Source organism: Canis aureus, chromosome 12, assembly GCF_053574225.1.
Source record: "Canis aureus isolate CA01 chromosome 12, VMU_Caureus_v.1.0, whole genome shotgun sequence".
In the NCBI taxonomy this organism is placed as follows: domain Eukaryota; kingdom Metazoa; phylum Chordata; class Mammalia; order Carnivora; family Canidae; genus Canis; species Canis aureus.
The window spans coordinates 52,686,715-52,701,534 of record NC_135622.1 but is presented as its reverse complement, the minus strand read 5'-3'; the positions used below and the strand labels follow the sequence as shown (position 1 = coordinate 52,701,534).

The following is a 14,820-nucleotide window of genomic DNA, read 5'->3' as shown; positions in this document are numbered from 1 at the left end:
GTTTCTATAATAAAAAAGCTTTTGAAAGGAGCAAGAAAATGCTTGGGACTTAGTGGAATTCAAAATCCACACAACCTGCTAATCAGATTTGCCTATGAGTAACCCCAGGCCTGGAAGCTGATTTGATCAGCATCTTCCTGTTTCTTCTCTTAGAAAAAAGCAAAATATCTAGAACATGAAATAGACTGTATAATGTGATTAATAAAAAATGATAATAATTCAATTTTACTCAATGCCACAGACCATCATAGAATTCCTATTATGGGGGTGCCTGGGTGGTTCAGTCAGTTAAGCGTCTGCCTTCAGCTCAGGTCATGATCCCAGGGTCCTGGGATCAAGCCCTGTGTAGGGCTCCCTGCTCAGCAGGGAGTCTGCTTCTCCCTCTGCACCTTCCCCCTGCTCATGTACTCACAATCTTTCTCTCTCTCAAATAAATAAATAAAATCTTCAAAAAAAAAAAAAAATAAAAGAAGGAAAAGACGAGAAAGGAAGAGAATTCCGATTATGTGCCAGGCAAAGTGTTAGGCTAGGGGAGATTTCACTTGTGAGGTTTCTAATTGATTGTGTGGGGGAAAGGCTCGGGGAGGCTATAGAAAGGACTGGGAAAGATCATTCTGTAGCTTGCAGCTGGTTGTGCTTCTCCAACCTGCCTTACATCAACTTATCTTGGGCAATTAAAATAAACCAACCAGTGAGAGAAGGATGGAAGAACATCATGCAATTTTTTTTATGAGTAAATCATAAATTTTAACTATGGAAGGCCATTATTTTATGACAAGTACATTTCAGAATAATCTTTCCTATGATGTACAATGATATAAATTCCTGGGATTAACTACTAAAAGAAATAAATTAAATGAGGATTTAATATTCTATTAGAAAAAGAAGAAAACAAACACACAAAGAAAGAAACCATAGATCTTTTTCACTTTTAAGTCATAGGTGTAAAATTCTCAGATACAACACCAGCAAGCCAAAGTGCATTTAAACGTATACAATGATCTTAATAATATTCTTACTGAATCTATTTTTATTACTTTCTAAAAAGTTTTCCATTTTATCTGAGTTCAAATTTATTGGCACATAATTATTCCTATCTCCTTTAGTTAAAAATCTCTACAAAATCTACAATAGGTCTTTATCTTTTGTAATATTATTTTTAGCCTTCCTTTTTTTGGTTTGTTTTTCATATCTTATTAGGCTTTTGGAAAAAAAAACCTTTGGAGAAAACAACCATCCCAAATATTTTGTTGACTTATTTTCAATTATTGTTTTGTTTATTAAAATTCTTTTTACTTTTTTTTATGTTATTTTACTTTTCCTCACTGCTAGCTCATTTGTTTTCAATTTTTCCTGTTTTCTAAATGAGACATTTGGCTCCTTATTTCTATGTCCTTTTTATCTACATGTCCTAATTTTAGAGTATAGTATATTCTGTTCATTTTTAAATACTGAGTGATTTCTTTTCTTTTTGTTTCATCATGAATTATTTAAAAATGAGTTAGTAGTATCCAACTTCATATACATTTTACTTTTAGTTTAAGTTTTAATATTTACAATCAATAAAATTCATACTTACTGAACTATTTCATCAGCTTCTTAACTCACTGTTTTTCTTCTGGCTTTTTCTTTCTGCTGAATCATAAACTTTAGTATATATATTATTGAGTAAATGCTATAATTTAGAAACTGTTGTTTTACCTTTAACATTTAGGCAAACAATCCGATGGTTTTGTATGATGTATATGAAAAAAGTAAGGGTCAAGATTTATGATTTCCAATGTGAAAGTCTACTTAAACTAGAAAAAGAAATTATTGAAAAGATCCTTTCCCCATGGCTGTGCGCAGAGCCATTTTGTCATAAATAAATTCTCCATATATATATGTGAATCTGTTTCTGAATCTGCTAAATGCTTCACTAATTTCTTTATCCTTACACTAATGCCATACACTCTTAATTAGTATGGTTTTCTAATAAATCTTGGTAGCTGAGAGTACAATTACTCCAATTTCATTTTGTTCTTCATGACTATCATATCAAAACCTTGCTTTTCATTTTAATTTTACTATCAGTTTATTAATTTTCCCAGAAAGAAACAATCAATGCAAATGAAAAAAAAACTAATCGGCTGGTATTATGATTTTATTTGCAATGAATTCTGAAACAAAACTAGAAATAATTGATATCTTCATAATATGGAGTCTTCTATTCTATGGTATCTTATATTCCTGCATTTATGTCTCCTATTATTTGCTTCACTAATGTTTTGCACACTTTTATATGGAGTGTTTATATATCCTTTGTTAGAGATATCCTTAGGTGTTTGATATTTTCTTTATCTTCTTATAACGGAATTCAGTTTTAAATTCATTTGCAAATCTTTTGTTGTTAGTAAATGAAACTATGATTGTTTATTGAGCTAGCTAGAGACCTACCTCGCTAAAATTGTTTACTAATTCTATTAGTTTGTATTTGGATTCTTTTGATGATTTTTTTATCTGCGAAATCGCATAAGCTTCAGTAATAATAAAATAATAATATAATAAATAAAATAATAATAATAAAATTTTTATGTATTTCAGAGCTTTTATCATTTATTTATTTTTCTTGTCTAAAGGCATTGGTCAGGAACTCACAATTTTAAACGTATCAAATGTGAAGCTTGTTATTGTATTTTAGTAGCATACCTTTATCAGATTAAAGTATTCTCTCACATTTAACAAATACCATCAATGAGTATTGGATTTTATCTAATGCACATTTAAAAATGATTTAATTTTTTCCAATAACTGAAACAGAAAATTTTAAAGGCAAAATATAAATATGAAAATTGATGCAAGAAGAAATAAATGGGGTCAAATGGTAAAAACTTCCAGTTACAAAATAAATAAGTCATGGGGATATAATATACAATATGGTGGCTATAGTTAATAATACTGCACTATGTTTGAAAGTTGCTGAGAGTAAACCTTCAAAATTTTATCACACACACAAAAAAATTGATTAGACTACTGTACTGATCATTTTGCAATAGTATATATAAATATCGAAGCATTGTGTATTGAAACATACAATGTTACATGTCTATTATATCTCAAAGAAAAAACCTCACAAGAAAAATAAAACCTTAAAAGATTACCATCAAATAACTTTCATTTATAGTTGAGATGCCCAACCACCAACCACTCTGTATGTTCCCCATACTCATTTGGCTAAAGATAGATATTTTACCAACTATCAAGGAAGGAACAGATAACTCATAATTTATAGAAAATAAGATGGGAAGAATAGAGAGAAGTAATACTGACCAATACATGAAGTGATTAGAATCTTGAAATCAGAATCTGGTCACAGTTTGTTCAAGATAGCAAATATGGGCAATCCTTTTGAACACCTGTTTGATGCATCCTATAATTTCATATTCTAGCTTCCATTTCTCTTAGGTTCTGTTGTTTCTGCATTCTAGAGGAGTCTCTTTCTTGGATCTGTTTAATCAATTAAAAGTTATTGAGTTTCCCTCCCATTCTGATTTTAGTCCCCTCCTTGTTCTTTTTAAGAATGCGTGTTATCTTTTTGATATTCACTCATTATGTTTTCACCCCATACTATTTGTTTATATTTTCCCTTCCTTAATTTGTCTCTTTGGATGGTTTAAATTCCATCTTCTTTGATAAATTCCCTTCTTCATTGCAGCTGCTAATATCATATGGCAATTCTTCATATGGTTTCTCATACTCAGTAGAATTCTTTTTTGTGGGAGTTCCATTGTAAATTGACTCGTAGGGGCAGTCATATGGAGACCTATGGGATTAACTGAAACTAGGCCATATTTTTCTTTCTCAATTCAGGAGTTTTACAACTGCTAAAAAGTGTCCATTAGGACCACATGATGGTGCCTTTATAGCCTCAGAGTTTTAATTTCTCTGTGGTAACTCTGCCTCTATCTCCTCCTTGGTTAGGTCATCCTGCTTTCTATCCATTTGGTGGGATATTCTTAGGTTCAGTCTACAGCTCTGGGCTTCAGGCAGTGAACAGCTTTAGATCCCTCCAAATACATGGCCATATCTCCTCATTTTTGCCACATATATTAACTCTTGGCTCTTGATATATTACAAACACTCATAGGAATTTACTTTGATTTATTATTACTCTTATTCATTGGTGAACATTTGAATTCTCTGCTTTTACTTTCTTAAGGTGGGAGAAGCAGAGGAGTGTGATGGAGCTCATTATTAACCCATTGTCTTGCCTGTATGTCAGGAGCAGGAATTAACAAATGTTATTAAAAAACATATATTTCTCCCATTTATAAAATATGTTTATTATTTATTTTGAAATGGGCAAATTAACTAATGGATGGATAGCTCTCACTCCCCAAACAAAATAATGAAGTTGTTCTCAATTCAATTTATAGCTTATTAGGTACTTAGTGCATTTAGCACATTAGATGCACAGCATTAAAAGGAATAAAAGCAAATTCATGACCACCAGTGCCTTCCTAAGTCCCATTAGAGATCATAGAAAAGGCCTTTAAAGTGAATTTAATGGTGACTTTGTTTGGTTCTGGATACTTAAAATCAAATGCTCTAAGAAAGTTCCTTTAAGTGAAGGAATAAAGAGTTTTTCTTCACTTAGCTCCTCCTTCTGAAATGCATTTTGCACCTGTATTTGTTAGAATATCCTGGGCCTAGGTCTTTGTTCTCAGTGGAGTATTCGTGTGCTTCCTGCATTACTTAGGGTTAGATGAATGCCTTATTATAATTAATGGGTAAGGATCAGGATTTGAGGAGCCATCCAGATGGCCTACAATCCAGGAAAAGCTATCAAGAGTCTGAAGTATTGGCTTTTAGTGTGGAGGAATTGGCATCAATAAGTAAACCTGGTTTTTTCTTCTTCATGTATATATGTATGTATGTGTGTGCACAATGCCCAGCAGTCACGCACCATTAAGAAAGTCAGGCATGTCCAATAAAATTAGAGCTTCCTGGTCTAACTTGGGTCTCTGGTACAGTCAAGCCTCAGCCTGTCTCAAAAGGCGTTAGCTGGGCATCAAGTGCTCTTCAAACTGGACGTGACTTAGAGACCAACCTGTTTATTAATCTCATGGTACAGATGGGGAAACTGAAGGAGAAGAGGAGAAGGAACTTCATATCGCAGAGATCAGCATCCAGTTTGGTTGCTCTGGAAGAAACAAGAGAAGAGTGCTTCTGAGTACATAGATCCTCCTTTGGATGCATAATAAGGATCACATGGTGAGTGGTGAGAAAGAACCCCAACCTCACCCCGCCCAACCTTGTCCCCCCCTCCCTGTGCAAAGAGACAGCAAGAAATCAACTGCTGTCTTGAGTTGATATTGGTTGTGCCCTTGAGGTGTGGGTTCTGGGTTTCCACACAAAAGGTTCCATATTCTTTCCCAGAAGACAAGAATTTTCAACATGCCTACAACAGTTCAGCAGATCAGAGACCAATGAGTGACCCATAGAGACACTTCTCAGAAAGACAGTTTTGATAAAGGGGAGGGAGGGTCCTAGAGCTCCGACTGATAGATGGCATGGCTTTCTGGCAAGGTGAGGTCATCACAGGCTAGTCTTCACAGTCCTGGGTGGCAGATACTAGCCAGTGTCTTCAGCATCTTGATACTGATTTTCTCTCCTAATAAGCTATTTAAAAACCTACCTTAAAGTTGGGTTTTTCTGTTTATTTTTATTTGTGTTTTTATTATGTTTTTAATTTTCATTTAAATTTTAGTTAACGTACAGTGCGATATTTGTTTTTAGAGTAGAATTCAGTGATTCATCACTTACATATAATGAGTGCCATTGTTGGATCAGACCCTGGATTGGTTTTTAACTCGATATGATAAGACATATAGACACAGAAGTGATTGTCACAAAGGAAGAAGTTTTTACTTACAGTTCCCTGGAAATACGAGGCATGGCAGGCCACCGGGGCCACACAGGGGAAGCATCATTGTCAGGAAGCAGAAGGAACAAGAGGGAAAACATAGGCTTTATTGTGGCTTCTGAAGGAAAAGCAAGATAGGGTAGGCTAAACAGATGTAGCCTTGACTTGTCTGAGTAATTTCAGTAGGCTCTTGAGCACTGGGGCTGCCGCTTGTTTTCTGAGACCTGGCTTTGGGATGAGCAGGACAGAGGAATATTACCTCCAGGAGTGTAAGAACCAGATAGAGGAGGTGGTTGGGAGTGTGGGCTCTGGATCTGTGAGCCATGTACAGGAAAGGTGTACCCCCAGCAAGTCCTTTGCTGTCTCAGGGAATTAGCTAGCCCTGCGAGGATTATCTTCTCCCTGGTCAGTGAGTCTCCAGATGCATCAAAAATACAGAAAATAAGGAATATAGTTAACATACCAACATTCCCACTTCTTTTTTCTTTTTCTTTTCTTTTCTTTCTTTTTTTTTTTTTTTAGAGAGAGAGAAATAGAGAGAGGGCATGAGTAGGGGAGGGGGCAGAGGCAGAGACAGAAAGAAATTTCAAGCAGATTCTGCTGAGCACAGAGCCCGACGCAGGGCTCAATCACAACCCAAGCTGAAATCAAGAGTGGGAAGCTCAGCCAACTGAGCCATCCAACTGCCCCCGCCCCAAGTTTCTCCTTCTGACTGCTCCCTCATAGTTCCCCACTGTCCCAGACCTCATACCTCATTCCAGCATCTTCCTTTCTTGATCTGAAACAAACTTCTGCTTCTGACACCTGCTCCAGCTGATATTCTCCGGCAGGTGGGGATCCTGGATTTCCGTCTTGACTGCCCCTGTGCATCAGCACCAAGAGAATGGGGCCAGAGAGTGGTGAGAGGGAGAGATGCCTCAGGAAGCCTCCCCTGGAAGGAAGAACTGATCCTGCCTTAAAGCCCCCCCCCCACCCAGGCCAGAGACAAAACGCATACCATAGAAGGTACCAATTAATATCCAGGAAGATGGGGAGGGGAGGGTACGTTTTCCTTTCTTCCATCTCCGAAGAGAAAACAGTGCTTTATTAAGGAATCTCAGAATCATTCCACTTAAGCAAACTCTCCCAGCCAGTTCTTCTTTTGTAAGATGGGAACAATAATACTGTTCGTGCATGGTTGTATCAGCTTAAATGGTCTTGCAACTTCATATTTTCCAGTGTATGTTCTGGCACATAGTAGGTGCTTGGTAAATATTTGTTTTCATATTTGCATAATTTAATTTTCATGACTATCTTTCTTTCTTTCTTTCTTTTTTTTTTTCCTTTGGCTTTAGAGGCATCCAGAATGGAAACAACTGTCCAAGCCACCGCAGGAAGCTTACACCCCACGTTCCCAGGCAGAAGTGTGGATGTTTCCAAACCTAACAGTCTTGGTCCTGGTAATGCAGTTCACTAATGAAATTTCCATCATGTTTCTGCTGTCTCAGCGTTTTTACTCATACTAAGACTTACAAGGCCTCAGCTGCACTTCCCACATAGCTGAGGGGTATTAGAGGCTGCATCACAGTGTACTGTGGGGCTGGGGAGAGTAGGCTGGGCCAGGACAGGCAGGACATTATCATTATGGGTTAATTAAGATATGGCGAGTTAATTGAGGAATCATTTTTCTGTATTATAAGTACAGGGATGCATAGCCAATGCAAACATTGCCACAACATAGAAATATACAGAGTTCAAAGGAAAAGGACAGGACACACCCATAAGTGTACACAATCCCTGCTATTCCCCAGAGGTGACCACAGTTAACTGTTTGTGGTATCCTTCCAGAACTTCTGCTATGCATTTGCATACAAATACATATACAGATGTGTTCATGTTTAAAAAAACATATAAATGTGGTTGTTTTATATTTAATGTTCTGTAACTTGCTTTTTTTGATTTAACAAGTTGATTTTTTTTGTCTTAGCACAAATAGGTATTCTATATATTTTTAGAATAGATGTATCCGTTTATTTTTTAAAAATTCTCTTTTCAATAAAAATTAAATCTATTTCCAAATGTCCACTACTACAAAAACAATGCTTCACAGGACATTTACATTGCTTTGTGCAATTATGTTTTTTTCATTTTATGTTTTAATATTATTTGCTTCATTTGCTATGGCTGCTAGAACAAAATACACAGACTGGGTGGCTTAAACAATAGAAATTTATGTTCTTGGGGATCCCTGGGTGGCTCAGTTGGTTATTTATCTGCCCTCAGCTCAGGTCATGATCCCAGGGTCCTGGGATTGAGCCCCACATCAGGCTCCCTGCTCAGCAGAGAGTCTGCTTTTCCCTCTCTCCTGCAAGTGGTCTCTCTCTCTGGCTATCTCTCTCTCCCTCTCAAATAAATAAATAAATCTTTAAACAAAAATCTTAAAAAAAAAAGAAATTAATATTCTCAAAGTTTGAAGGCCAGAAGACCAAAATCAAGATGCCAATAGTTGGTGTCTGCTGAGAGTCTGCTGCCCAGCTCATAGACGGCCACCTTCATACTGTGTACTCTTCTGGTCTGTCCTCTGTGCCTGCTCTTGGAGAGAGAAACAACTCTGGAGTCTTTTTTTTTTTCTTATAATGGCACTAATCCCACCACAAGGGCCCCACCCTCATGACCTCAATTAGATCTAACCACTTCCCAAAGGCCCCATCTGCAGATTACATCACCTTAGGGATGAGGACTTCAACATATGATCTTTAGGGGGAGACACAAACATTCAGTCCATCGCAATAACAAAGAGTAAACAAATAAAAATATAGTTTTAGATATTGATAAGTATTATGAAATAAGTGAAATAGAGTAATATGAGAGAATGTTTTAGAAAATATTCCTTTAGGTTGGGTGACACAGACAGACCTATCTGAGGAGGGGACATTCAGCATTTGAGACATAAGAGATAAGAAAAAACCATCTACGTGAAAAGAAGAGGGGAAGGCTTTGCTGACTGAACGAACAGCTACTAAAAATCACTTTTGGAGTGCTCCAAGAAGAAACAGAAGTGTGGCTGAAGAATGACAGGTGACTCAGAAAGTGGTACAAAATTATGTTACAGAGAAAGGCAAGAGACAAATCCTAAACTCAGTGTAGATTTTATTTGAAAGTCAGTTGGAAGCAACTGTAACTTTTTTTTAAGGGAAAGATGTTACTCGATTTACATTTAGAAGGATCATTCCACTTTCTCTGAAAAACAAAAGTAAGGAGTGGAAGAGCAATGACGGGATTAGGACTTACCCGGATAACCCCTCATCATTGTCTGGGCCAGGATGGTAGTAAGGTAAACGGAGAGGAGGGGAGTCAAGATATATTTCAAGAATGAAACCCTTAGGACTTTCTAGTAATTCATATATAGGGATGAAGGGAAAGAGTGAAATCCAGGGGGCATGCATAGGTTTTGGCTTTGGATGACTGGATGGATGGATGCCATTGATGCAGCCAGAAAGAATGGTGTTTGGGGAGGAATAGAATGGAAGGCGGGCGGTTTTGAGGGAAGATGAGACTCAAATGACTTTTCATTAACTTTTATATTTCAAGTGGCATTTACTTTGCGGCATTGTGGTGAAGCTTAGGAATAGTGCACATCACACATCTGACCTCTAACATATGATCAATATACTAAAGCGATGATTAGGTTGGTCCCCTTTCCCATAGCATAGCTCTAGAAAGAGTTGACCATCAGCCCCATATTCTTTTTGAACCCAAGATTTTCTAAGCTGTCACCCTCTTTCATCCTTCTCTTTTTTCCCTCCTTTGGCTTCTTCTTCCCATGCCTGGCCAATATTCCAGACCTCACAGAATTCTAAAGCAAACAAGAGCTCACCCCATGCAGGCAATACCCTCCTAAGAACACACTGGCATGCGCTGTTTTGTGAAGTAGGAGGTACTTTGAGGAAGTAAAGGTCAATGGTGAAGAACCCAGTATTTTGAGTCATATTACATGGGATTTCATTCCATTTCCACTGCTTAGAGGAGACATGAATTTGGACAAGTTACTTAAACTTTCTATGTGTCACTTTTCTCATTTGTAAAATGGAGGTAATAGACCTGGCTCATAAGGTTGCTGTACGGAATTAAAATATGTAAAGTATTTAGAAGAGAGCCACACAGTACTGAGTAAGTGTTCAATAAATGTGAGCTACCATCTGTATTTGGGATTTCAAGCAGGTGGGTGAATGGCCTTCCCTAGGAATCTCTCCTTACCAGAACTTCATGCTTCAAGAAGGAAGTATGAGATGGTTTCTGAGGCCCTTTCTGGTTCTAACATTTTTGGAGCTGATGACGAGTGAGACAATGATTTGGGGGTGCGCTATGTCCAGAGGTGGAGGGGAAGCAGAAGCATTTGTCCCTACACACAGAAAGCCGAGACACATTCAGGCAAAGCTATGAATTTGGGTTAAAAAGTCAAAGCCACTTCGATTTTCAATAATGCCTTTTATTTTTAAAATGTCAAAGCTTCAGCTGCTTTTCTGGGCTCATATGTATGTCCTATTTTAAAGTCCTCTTTGATAATTTATCTTTGGTTATAAAGACAGAACAATATAGAGAGAAGACCATGAATTCAGTTAATTCTAAATTCAACTCTCAGCCCCTCCACCTACTACAGAGTGGAAGAATGTCCCTGGGCCTCAGTTTCCCCAATTTAAAAAGAAATAACAGCCTTTGATTGGCAAGGTTACTGTGAGAATTAAGTAAAACAATGTACATAAAAGACTCAGCAGGATGAGAAGGATGCTTTTCTTCTCGGCCTATCTCACTGGACTGCAATCCCTAGGACTGTTTGTTCCCAATTTTCTCCCAGATTCAAAAAATATCAATGTGGTTAGCTCTTTCAGAGCATGGGGAAGTATGCCTAGATTTGCAGTAGTAGGTCCTGTTATTAGGTGATACTTATATTAAAAAAAAAAAAAGCCTACTGAAACCAGATGTATGACTTGAATTAATAAAAGAAGAGTAGTTCCTGCAAGTTCCAGAAATACTACTCAGAAATAATGTGCTTTCCAGACCCCTAATGCTGACTAGGGTAAACTTAACCTCTCAGCGCAATAGGCTCCCGATAAATCCCTTTATGCCAATGGGAAAATAAGCTAGTGCCAAGATATTTTTAACTGGTCTGCACAAACACATCTTCATTTGCATCCAACAAGATGTAACCTTAGCAACAGTGTGTATTTTTGGACTCCTTTTCATTTAATGCAAATGAAGCTCCAGTGATATACCCGGAATCGGATGATAGAATTCAACGTGACCAATTCATGTGTCTGAGGCCTCCAAGTCCTTTGCCCGCCCGGCAGGATTCTGATTTCCTATCACCAGCATGAATCAGTATGACCCAAACTGGAATTATTTTAGAGCACTAATTTCTCTTGCTCACTTTTTTTTTAAAGTCATGTTTAACTGTCACTCCTGTTCTAAATGGTCTAAAATATAGAAGAAGCTGTCTATTGTGTAAAGAGCTCAGGTTTCACATTTCAACAGATAATTAAAAATGTGTTTATGCTTCTTCTGACCTCCGACCTGGAAGCCATTACCTGCCACCTCTGAGCCAGTGTGTCTTCTCTGAAATGGAGGCAATCATTAATTTGACAATTTTCCTCCCTTCTAAAGGTGTAAGTATTAAATAACATTTAATATTCGGAAGTTATTTTTAGAGAAATAAGATGGACATAAGTTTGAGGGCATGCTTTTGCAGTTTGCTACCCTCCCCTCATGGCTGCCATGCTGCCTGGCACATGAAATTGCTGGTGCTAAATTGAGCCATCGTTTCTTTCATATAGTAGGAATGAGTTAGAGGAGACTGGTCTCTCAGAAGACTGGCCCCCTCCACCTTCTGTAGCTAATACTTGGTTTGCTTGGTCAATTTAAAGATGAACACAGGTGGAAATAGTTTATCTATGTGGAAGAACAAGAAATTCTCATTTTTCACCAAAAGTAGAGCAATAAAAAACCTGAGTAATTGCGGGCTTTCCCAGTCCTGTCCGAAGAACTGGAGCTAGCTTAGCACTAGTTTCTTCATTTTTCACGGCTACTACTATGGTCTTCAATGGTCTTCGGTAGTCACACGCAAAACAATGGGTTTCCACCTTGTTTAACCTTTGTGTGCTGGAATGAGGTATTACAGGAGTAATTACAGTGTCAAATAGACAATGGTTACGTTGTCAAATTGTCATCATGACTCACCAGGTCCTAGGGTCACAGATAGGATCATAAAACCATAGACAAACCATGGATAAGGATGAAAAAATTTGAGTGTTAAGTATCCGTGTGTGTGTGTGTGTGTGTGTGAGAGAGAGAGAGAGAGAGAGAGAGAGAGAGAATGAACATGAGTCTGTGTGCATACATTTATGTCAAGGTTCATCAATCTGTGCATGTGGCTTTATGGACTAGGGTTTGTGGGCAAGTATGCAAGTGAAAAATATTCACTTCGGAGATGAGCAAGCCAGACTTTGACTCTGTGAGGTCACTGGTTCAGTTGATGGAAGAATCATGGAAGAGATGAGAAATGCTGGCTTCGATTCTGTGCTTTGACCAGTGCTGTTGCAGAATCATCTGCCCGTGGTTGCTGAGGTGGCCCCTCTGGGTTACAGTGAAAAGCCCTTAATGACTCCAAGGTCATACACATCACATTGTAGAGGGTTCTGGCTTTCTCTTCCTGTCTTCTTCCCTATTCCCATTCCTTAAATGTCCATAACCCTTTCTGCAGGTCCTACTCTTTTGCATTTAGCGGTGCCACCAACCTGATATGCTTCTTCTAGGGCAGTGTGAGATGGTATGTCCCCGGCCAACTGGTTCAGTTTTCATTCCCCACAATGTAGGCCCTGGGATGTCTACAGGGGCTTAAGGGGGAGTCTAACTCACTTCACACTGAGTGTTGATAATTAAAGGCCTTGGTTAGGAAGATTGGTATCTCCCAATTGTTAGAATAGTATATTTGAGTGTTCTAGGGGGACAGCAAGAAAGTTCCTTATCTCCGCTTGCCTTAGTTAGTACATTGGGAAGAGATGATGCATTCATATTTCTTTCTGGACAGAAGAGAGCAGAACATTCCAGAAGGAAGACATGCCCTGGCCAAGGCCCTCAGGGGTAAATTGTTATGGGCACCCAGGTCTCCCGTTTCAAGATCTTCCAAAATCTGGCTCCCTGTGATGGTTAATTTTATGTGTCATCTTGTCTGGACCATGGGGTGCCCAGATTAAACATTATTTCTGGGAGGGGGCAGTGTTTGAAGACGTTTTTTGGATGAGATTAACATTTCAATGGGCGGATTCAGTAGATTGCCCTCCTCAGTATGGGTGGGAATCATCCAATCCCTCAAGGGACAAAACAGAACACAAGGTAGAAGAAGGAAGAATTCACCCCTCTTGCTTTCTACCTGCCAGATGGAGCTGGAATATCAGTCCCCTGCTTTGGACTGTGAATTATACCCTTGGTTCCCTGGTGCCCTGGTTCCCTGGTTCTCAGGCCTCAGCACTTGGACTGCAATTATACCAAAGCATCCCAGCGTCTCCAAATTGCAGATGACAGATTGTGGGGCTTCTTAGGCTCCATGATCCTGTGGAACAATTTCTCATAATAAATACCCACGCCTGTATATATTTTATTGATTCTGTTTCTCTGAAGAATCCTGACTAATGCGTTCCCTGATCTTTCTTTTCCCAGAAGTCTCTGGGCTGATGGAATGGCTCCTGGTCTACCTTGTGCACTTGTGGAGCACTCACATCATACAGCCCCTTAGAGCTCACGAGGCACTCGGACCAGTGGTTACTCTCGTGTGGTCATCACGTGCCCCACATGAGATGGGTCATTTGAACTATTCTAGGAGCGCCTGAGTGGCTCAGTCAGTTACGTGTCTGCCTTCGGCTGGGGTCATGTTCCAGAAGCCTGGCATCTAGGTCAATGTGGGGCTTTCCCCTCAGTGGGGAGTCTGCTTCTCCCTCTCCCTCTGCCCCTGCCTTGCTCGTGCTTTCTCTCTCGACTACAAAAATAAATAAAATCTTTTTAAAAAGATAATTATTCTAAAGATGGAGAAAGTGAGGCACCAGAAGCAGGATGCAAGAAAAACCAGAGTGGAAGGCTTGAATCCAGGTCTACTGACGTGAGCGTGCTTACTGTTTGGAATGCTAGCCTGCCCCAGAGACTAGGAATTACTCTGGGCAAAGGGTTCCATCTTCTCTGGGTGTAGCCTCATCAGTGAGCTCGGGGCTTCACCTGGTGTCTGGGGTGGATGCTCCAGGAACCAGCCTGAGAAATTGAGATTAGTGTGCAGGAAGCTCTCTGGGGAAGGATGCCTGGGTGGCTCAGCCGGTTGAGCATCCAACTCTCAGTTTTGGCTCAGCTCATGATCTCAGGGTCCTGGGATCCAGCCCTGCGTTGCGCTCCGTGCCCAGCCTGGAGTCTGCTTGGGACTCTCTCTCCCCTTATTCTCCTTTATGTATTTGAGAGATGAGGGGGTATATCCGTCATTTTTTTTTCCTTTGGTAGAAAGCCCATAGTTTATTCCCAGACAAACCATTAGAATCCTGGCCTTCCCTCCTTTGGGGCTCAGGGGGTTCCCCAAGTTTTCTTGTTCCCACCCAGGCAAGGGGGGCTCATGTCTAGTTGAGGATTTTTCTTCCACTGGGTGGGGGTCCATGCCTGTATGGCCAGTGCGTGCACCGGCCCAGCCAGCTCCTCAGACGGGGCGGCATGAACTAGCCGGTGCCATTGTAAGGGAGTATATACCCTCATCTCTCAAATAAATAAATAAATAAATAAATAAATAAATAAATACATCTTAGAAAGAAAGAAAGAAAGAAAGAAAGAAAGCTCATGGAGGAGCCTTCTCAGTGTTGATACCTGCAGGGGATGGAGGCATTCGGATTAGGCAGAGGGAGAAGTCACCC

General features: G+C 39.3%; 1 long non-coding RNA gene across 9 annotated transcripts in view; it reads left to right on the top strand.

Annotated features, from left to right (window-relative positions):
• The window catches only part of LOC144281206 (uncharacterized), a 41,033-nt gene extending 27,122 nt beyond the window's left edge, over positions 1-13,911 (top strand). For 7 of the 9 annotated variants that reach the window (XR_013349702.1, XR_013349708.1, XR_013349710.1 and 4 more), the window contains 3 exons: positions 5,114-5,253; positions 6,719-6,910; positions 7,240-7,379. This is a non-coding gene — a long non-coding RNA (uncharacterized LOC144281206). Of the gene's footprint in view, positions 1-5,113; positions 5,254-6,718; positions 6,911-7,239; positions 7,380-8,780; positions 8,963-13,597 lie in introns of those variants that run through there. The other 2 variants (XR_013349704.1, XR_013349703.1) reach the window with 2 other exon arrangements.
• Positions 13,912-14,820: the final 909 nt, after the last annotated feature.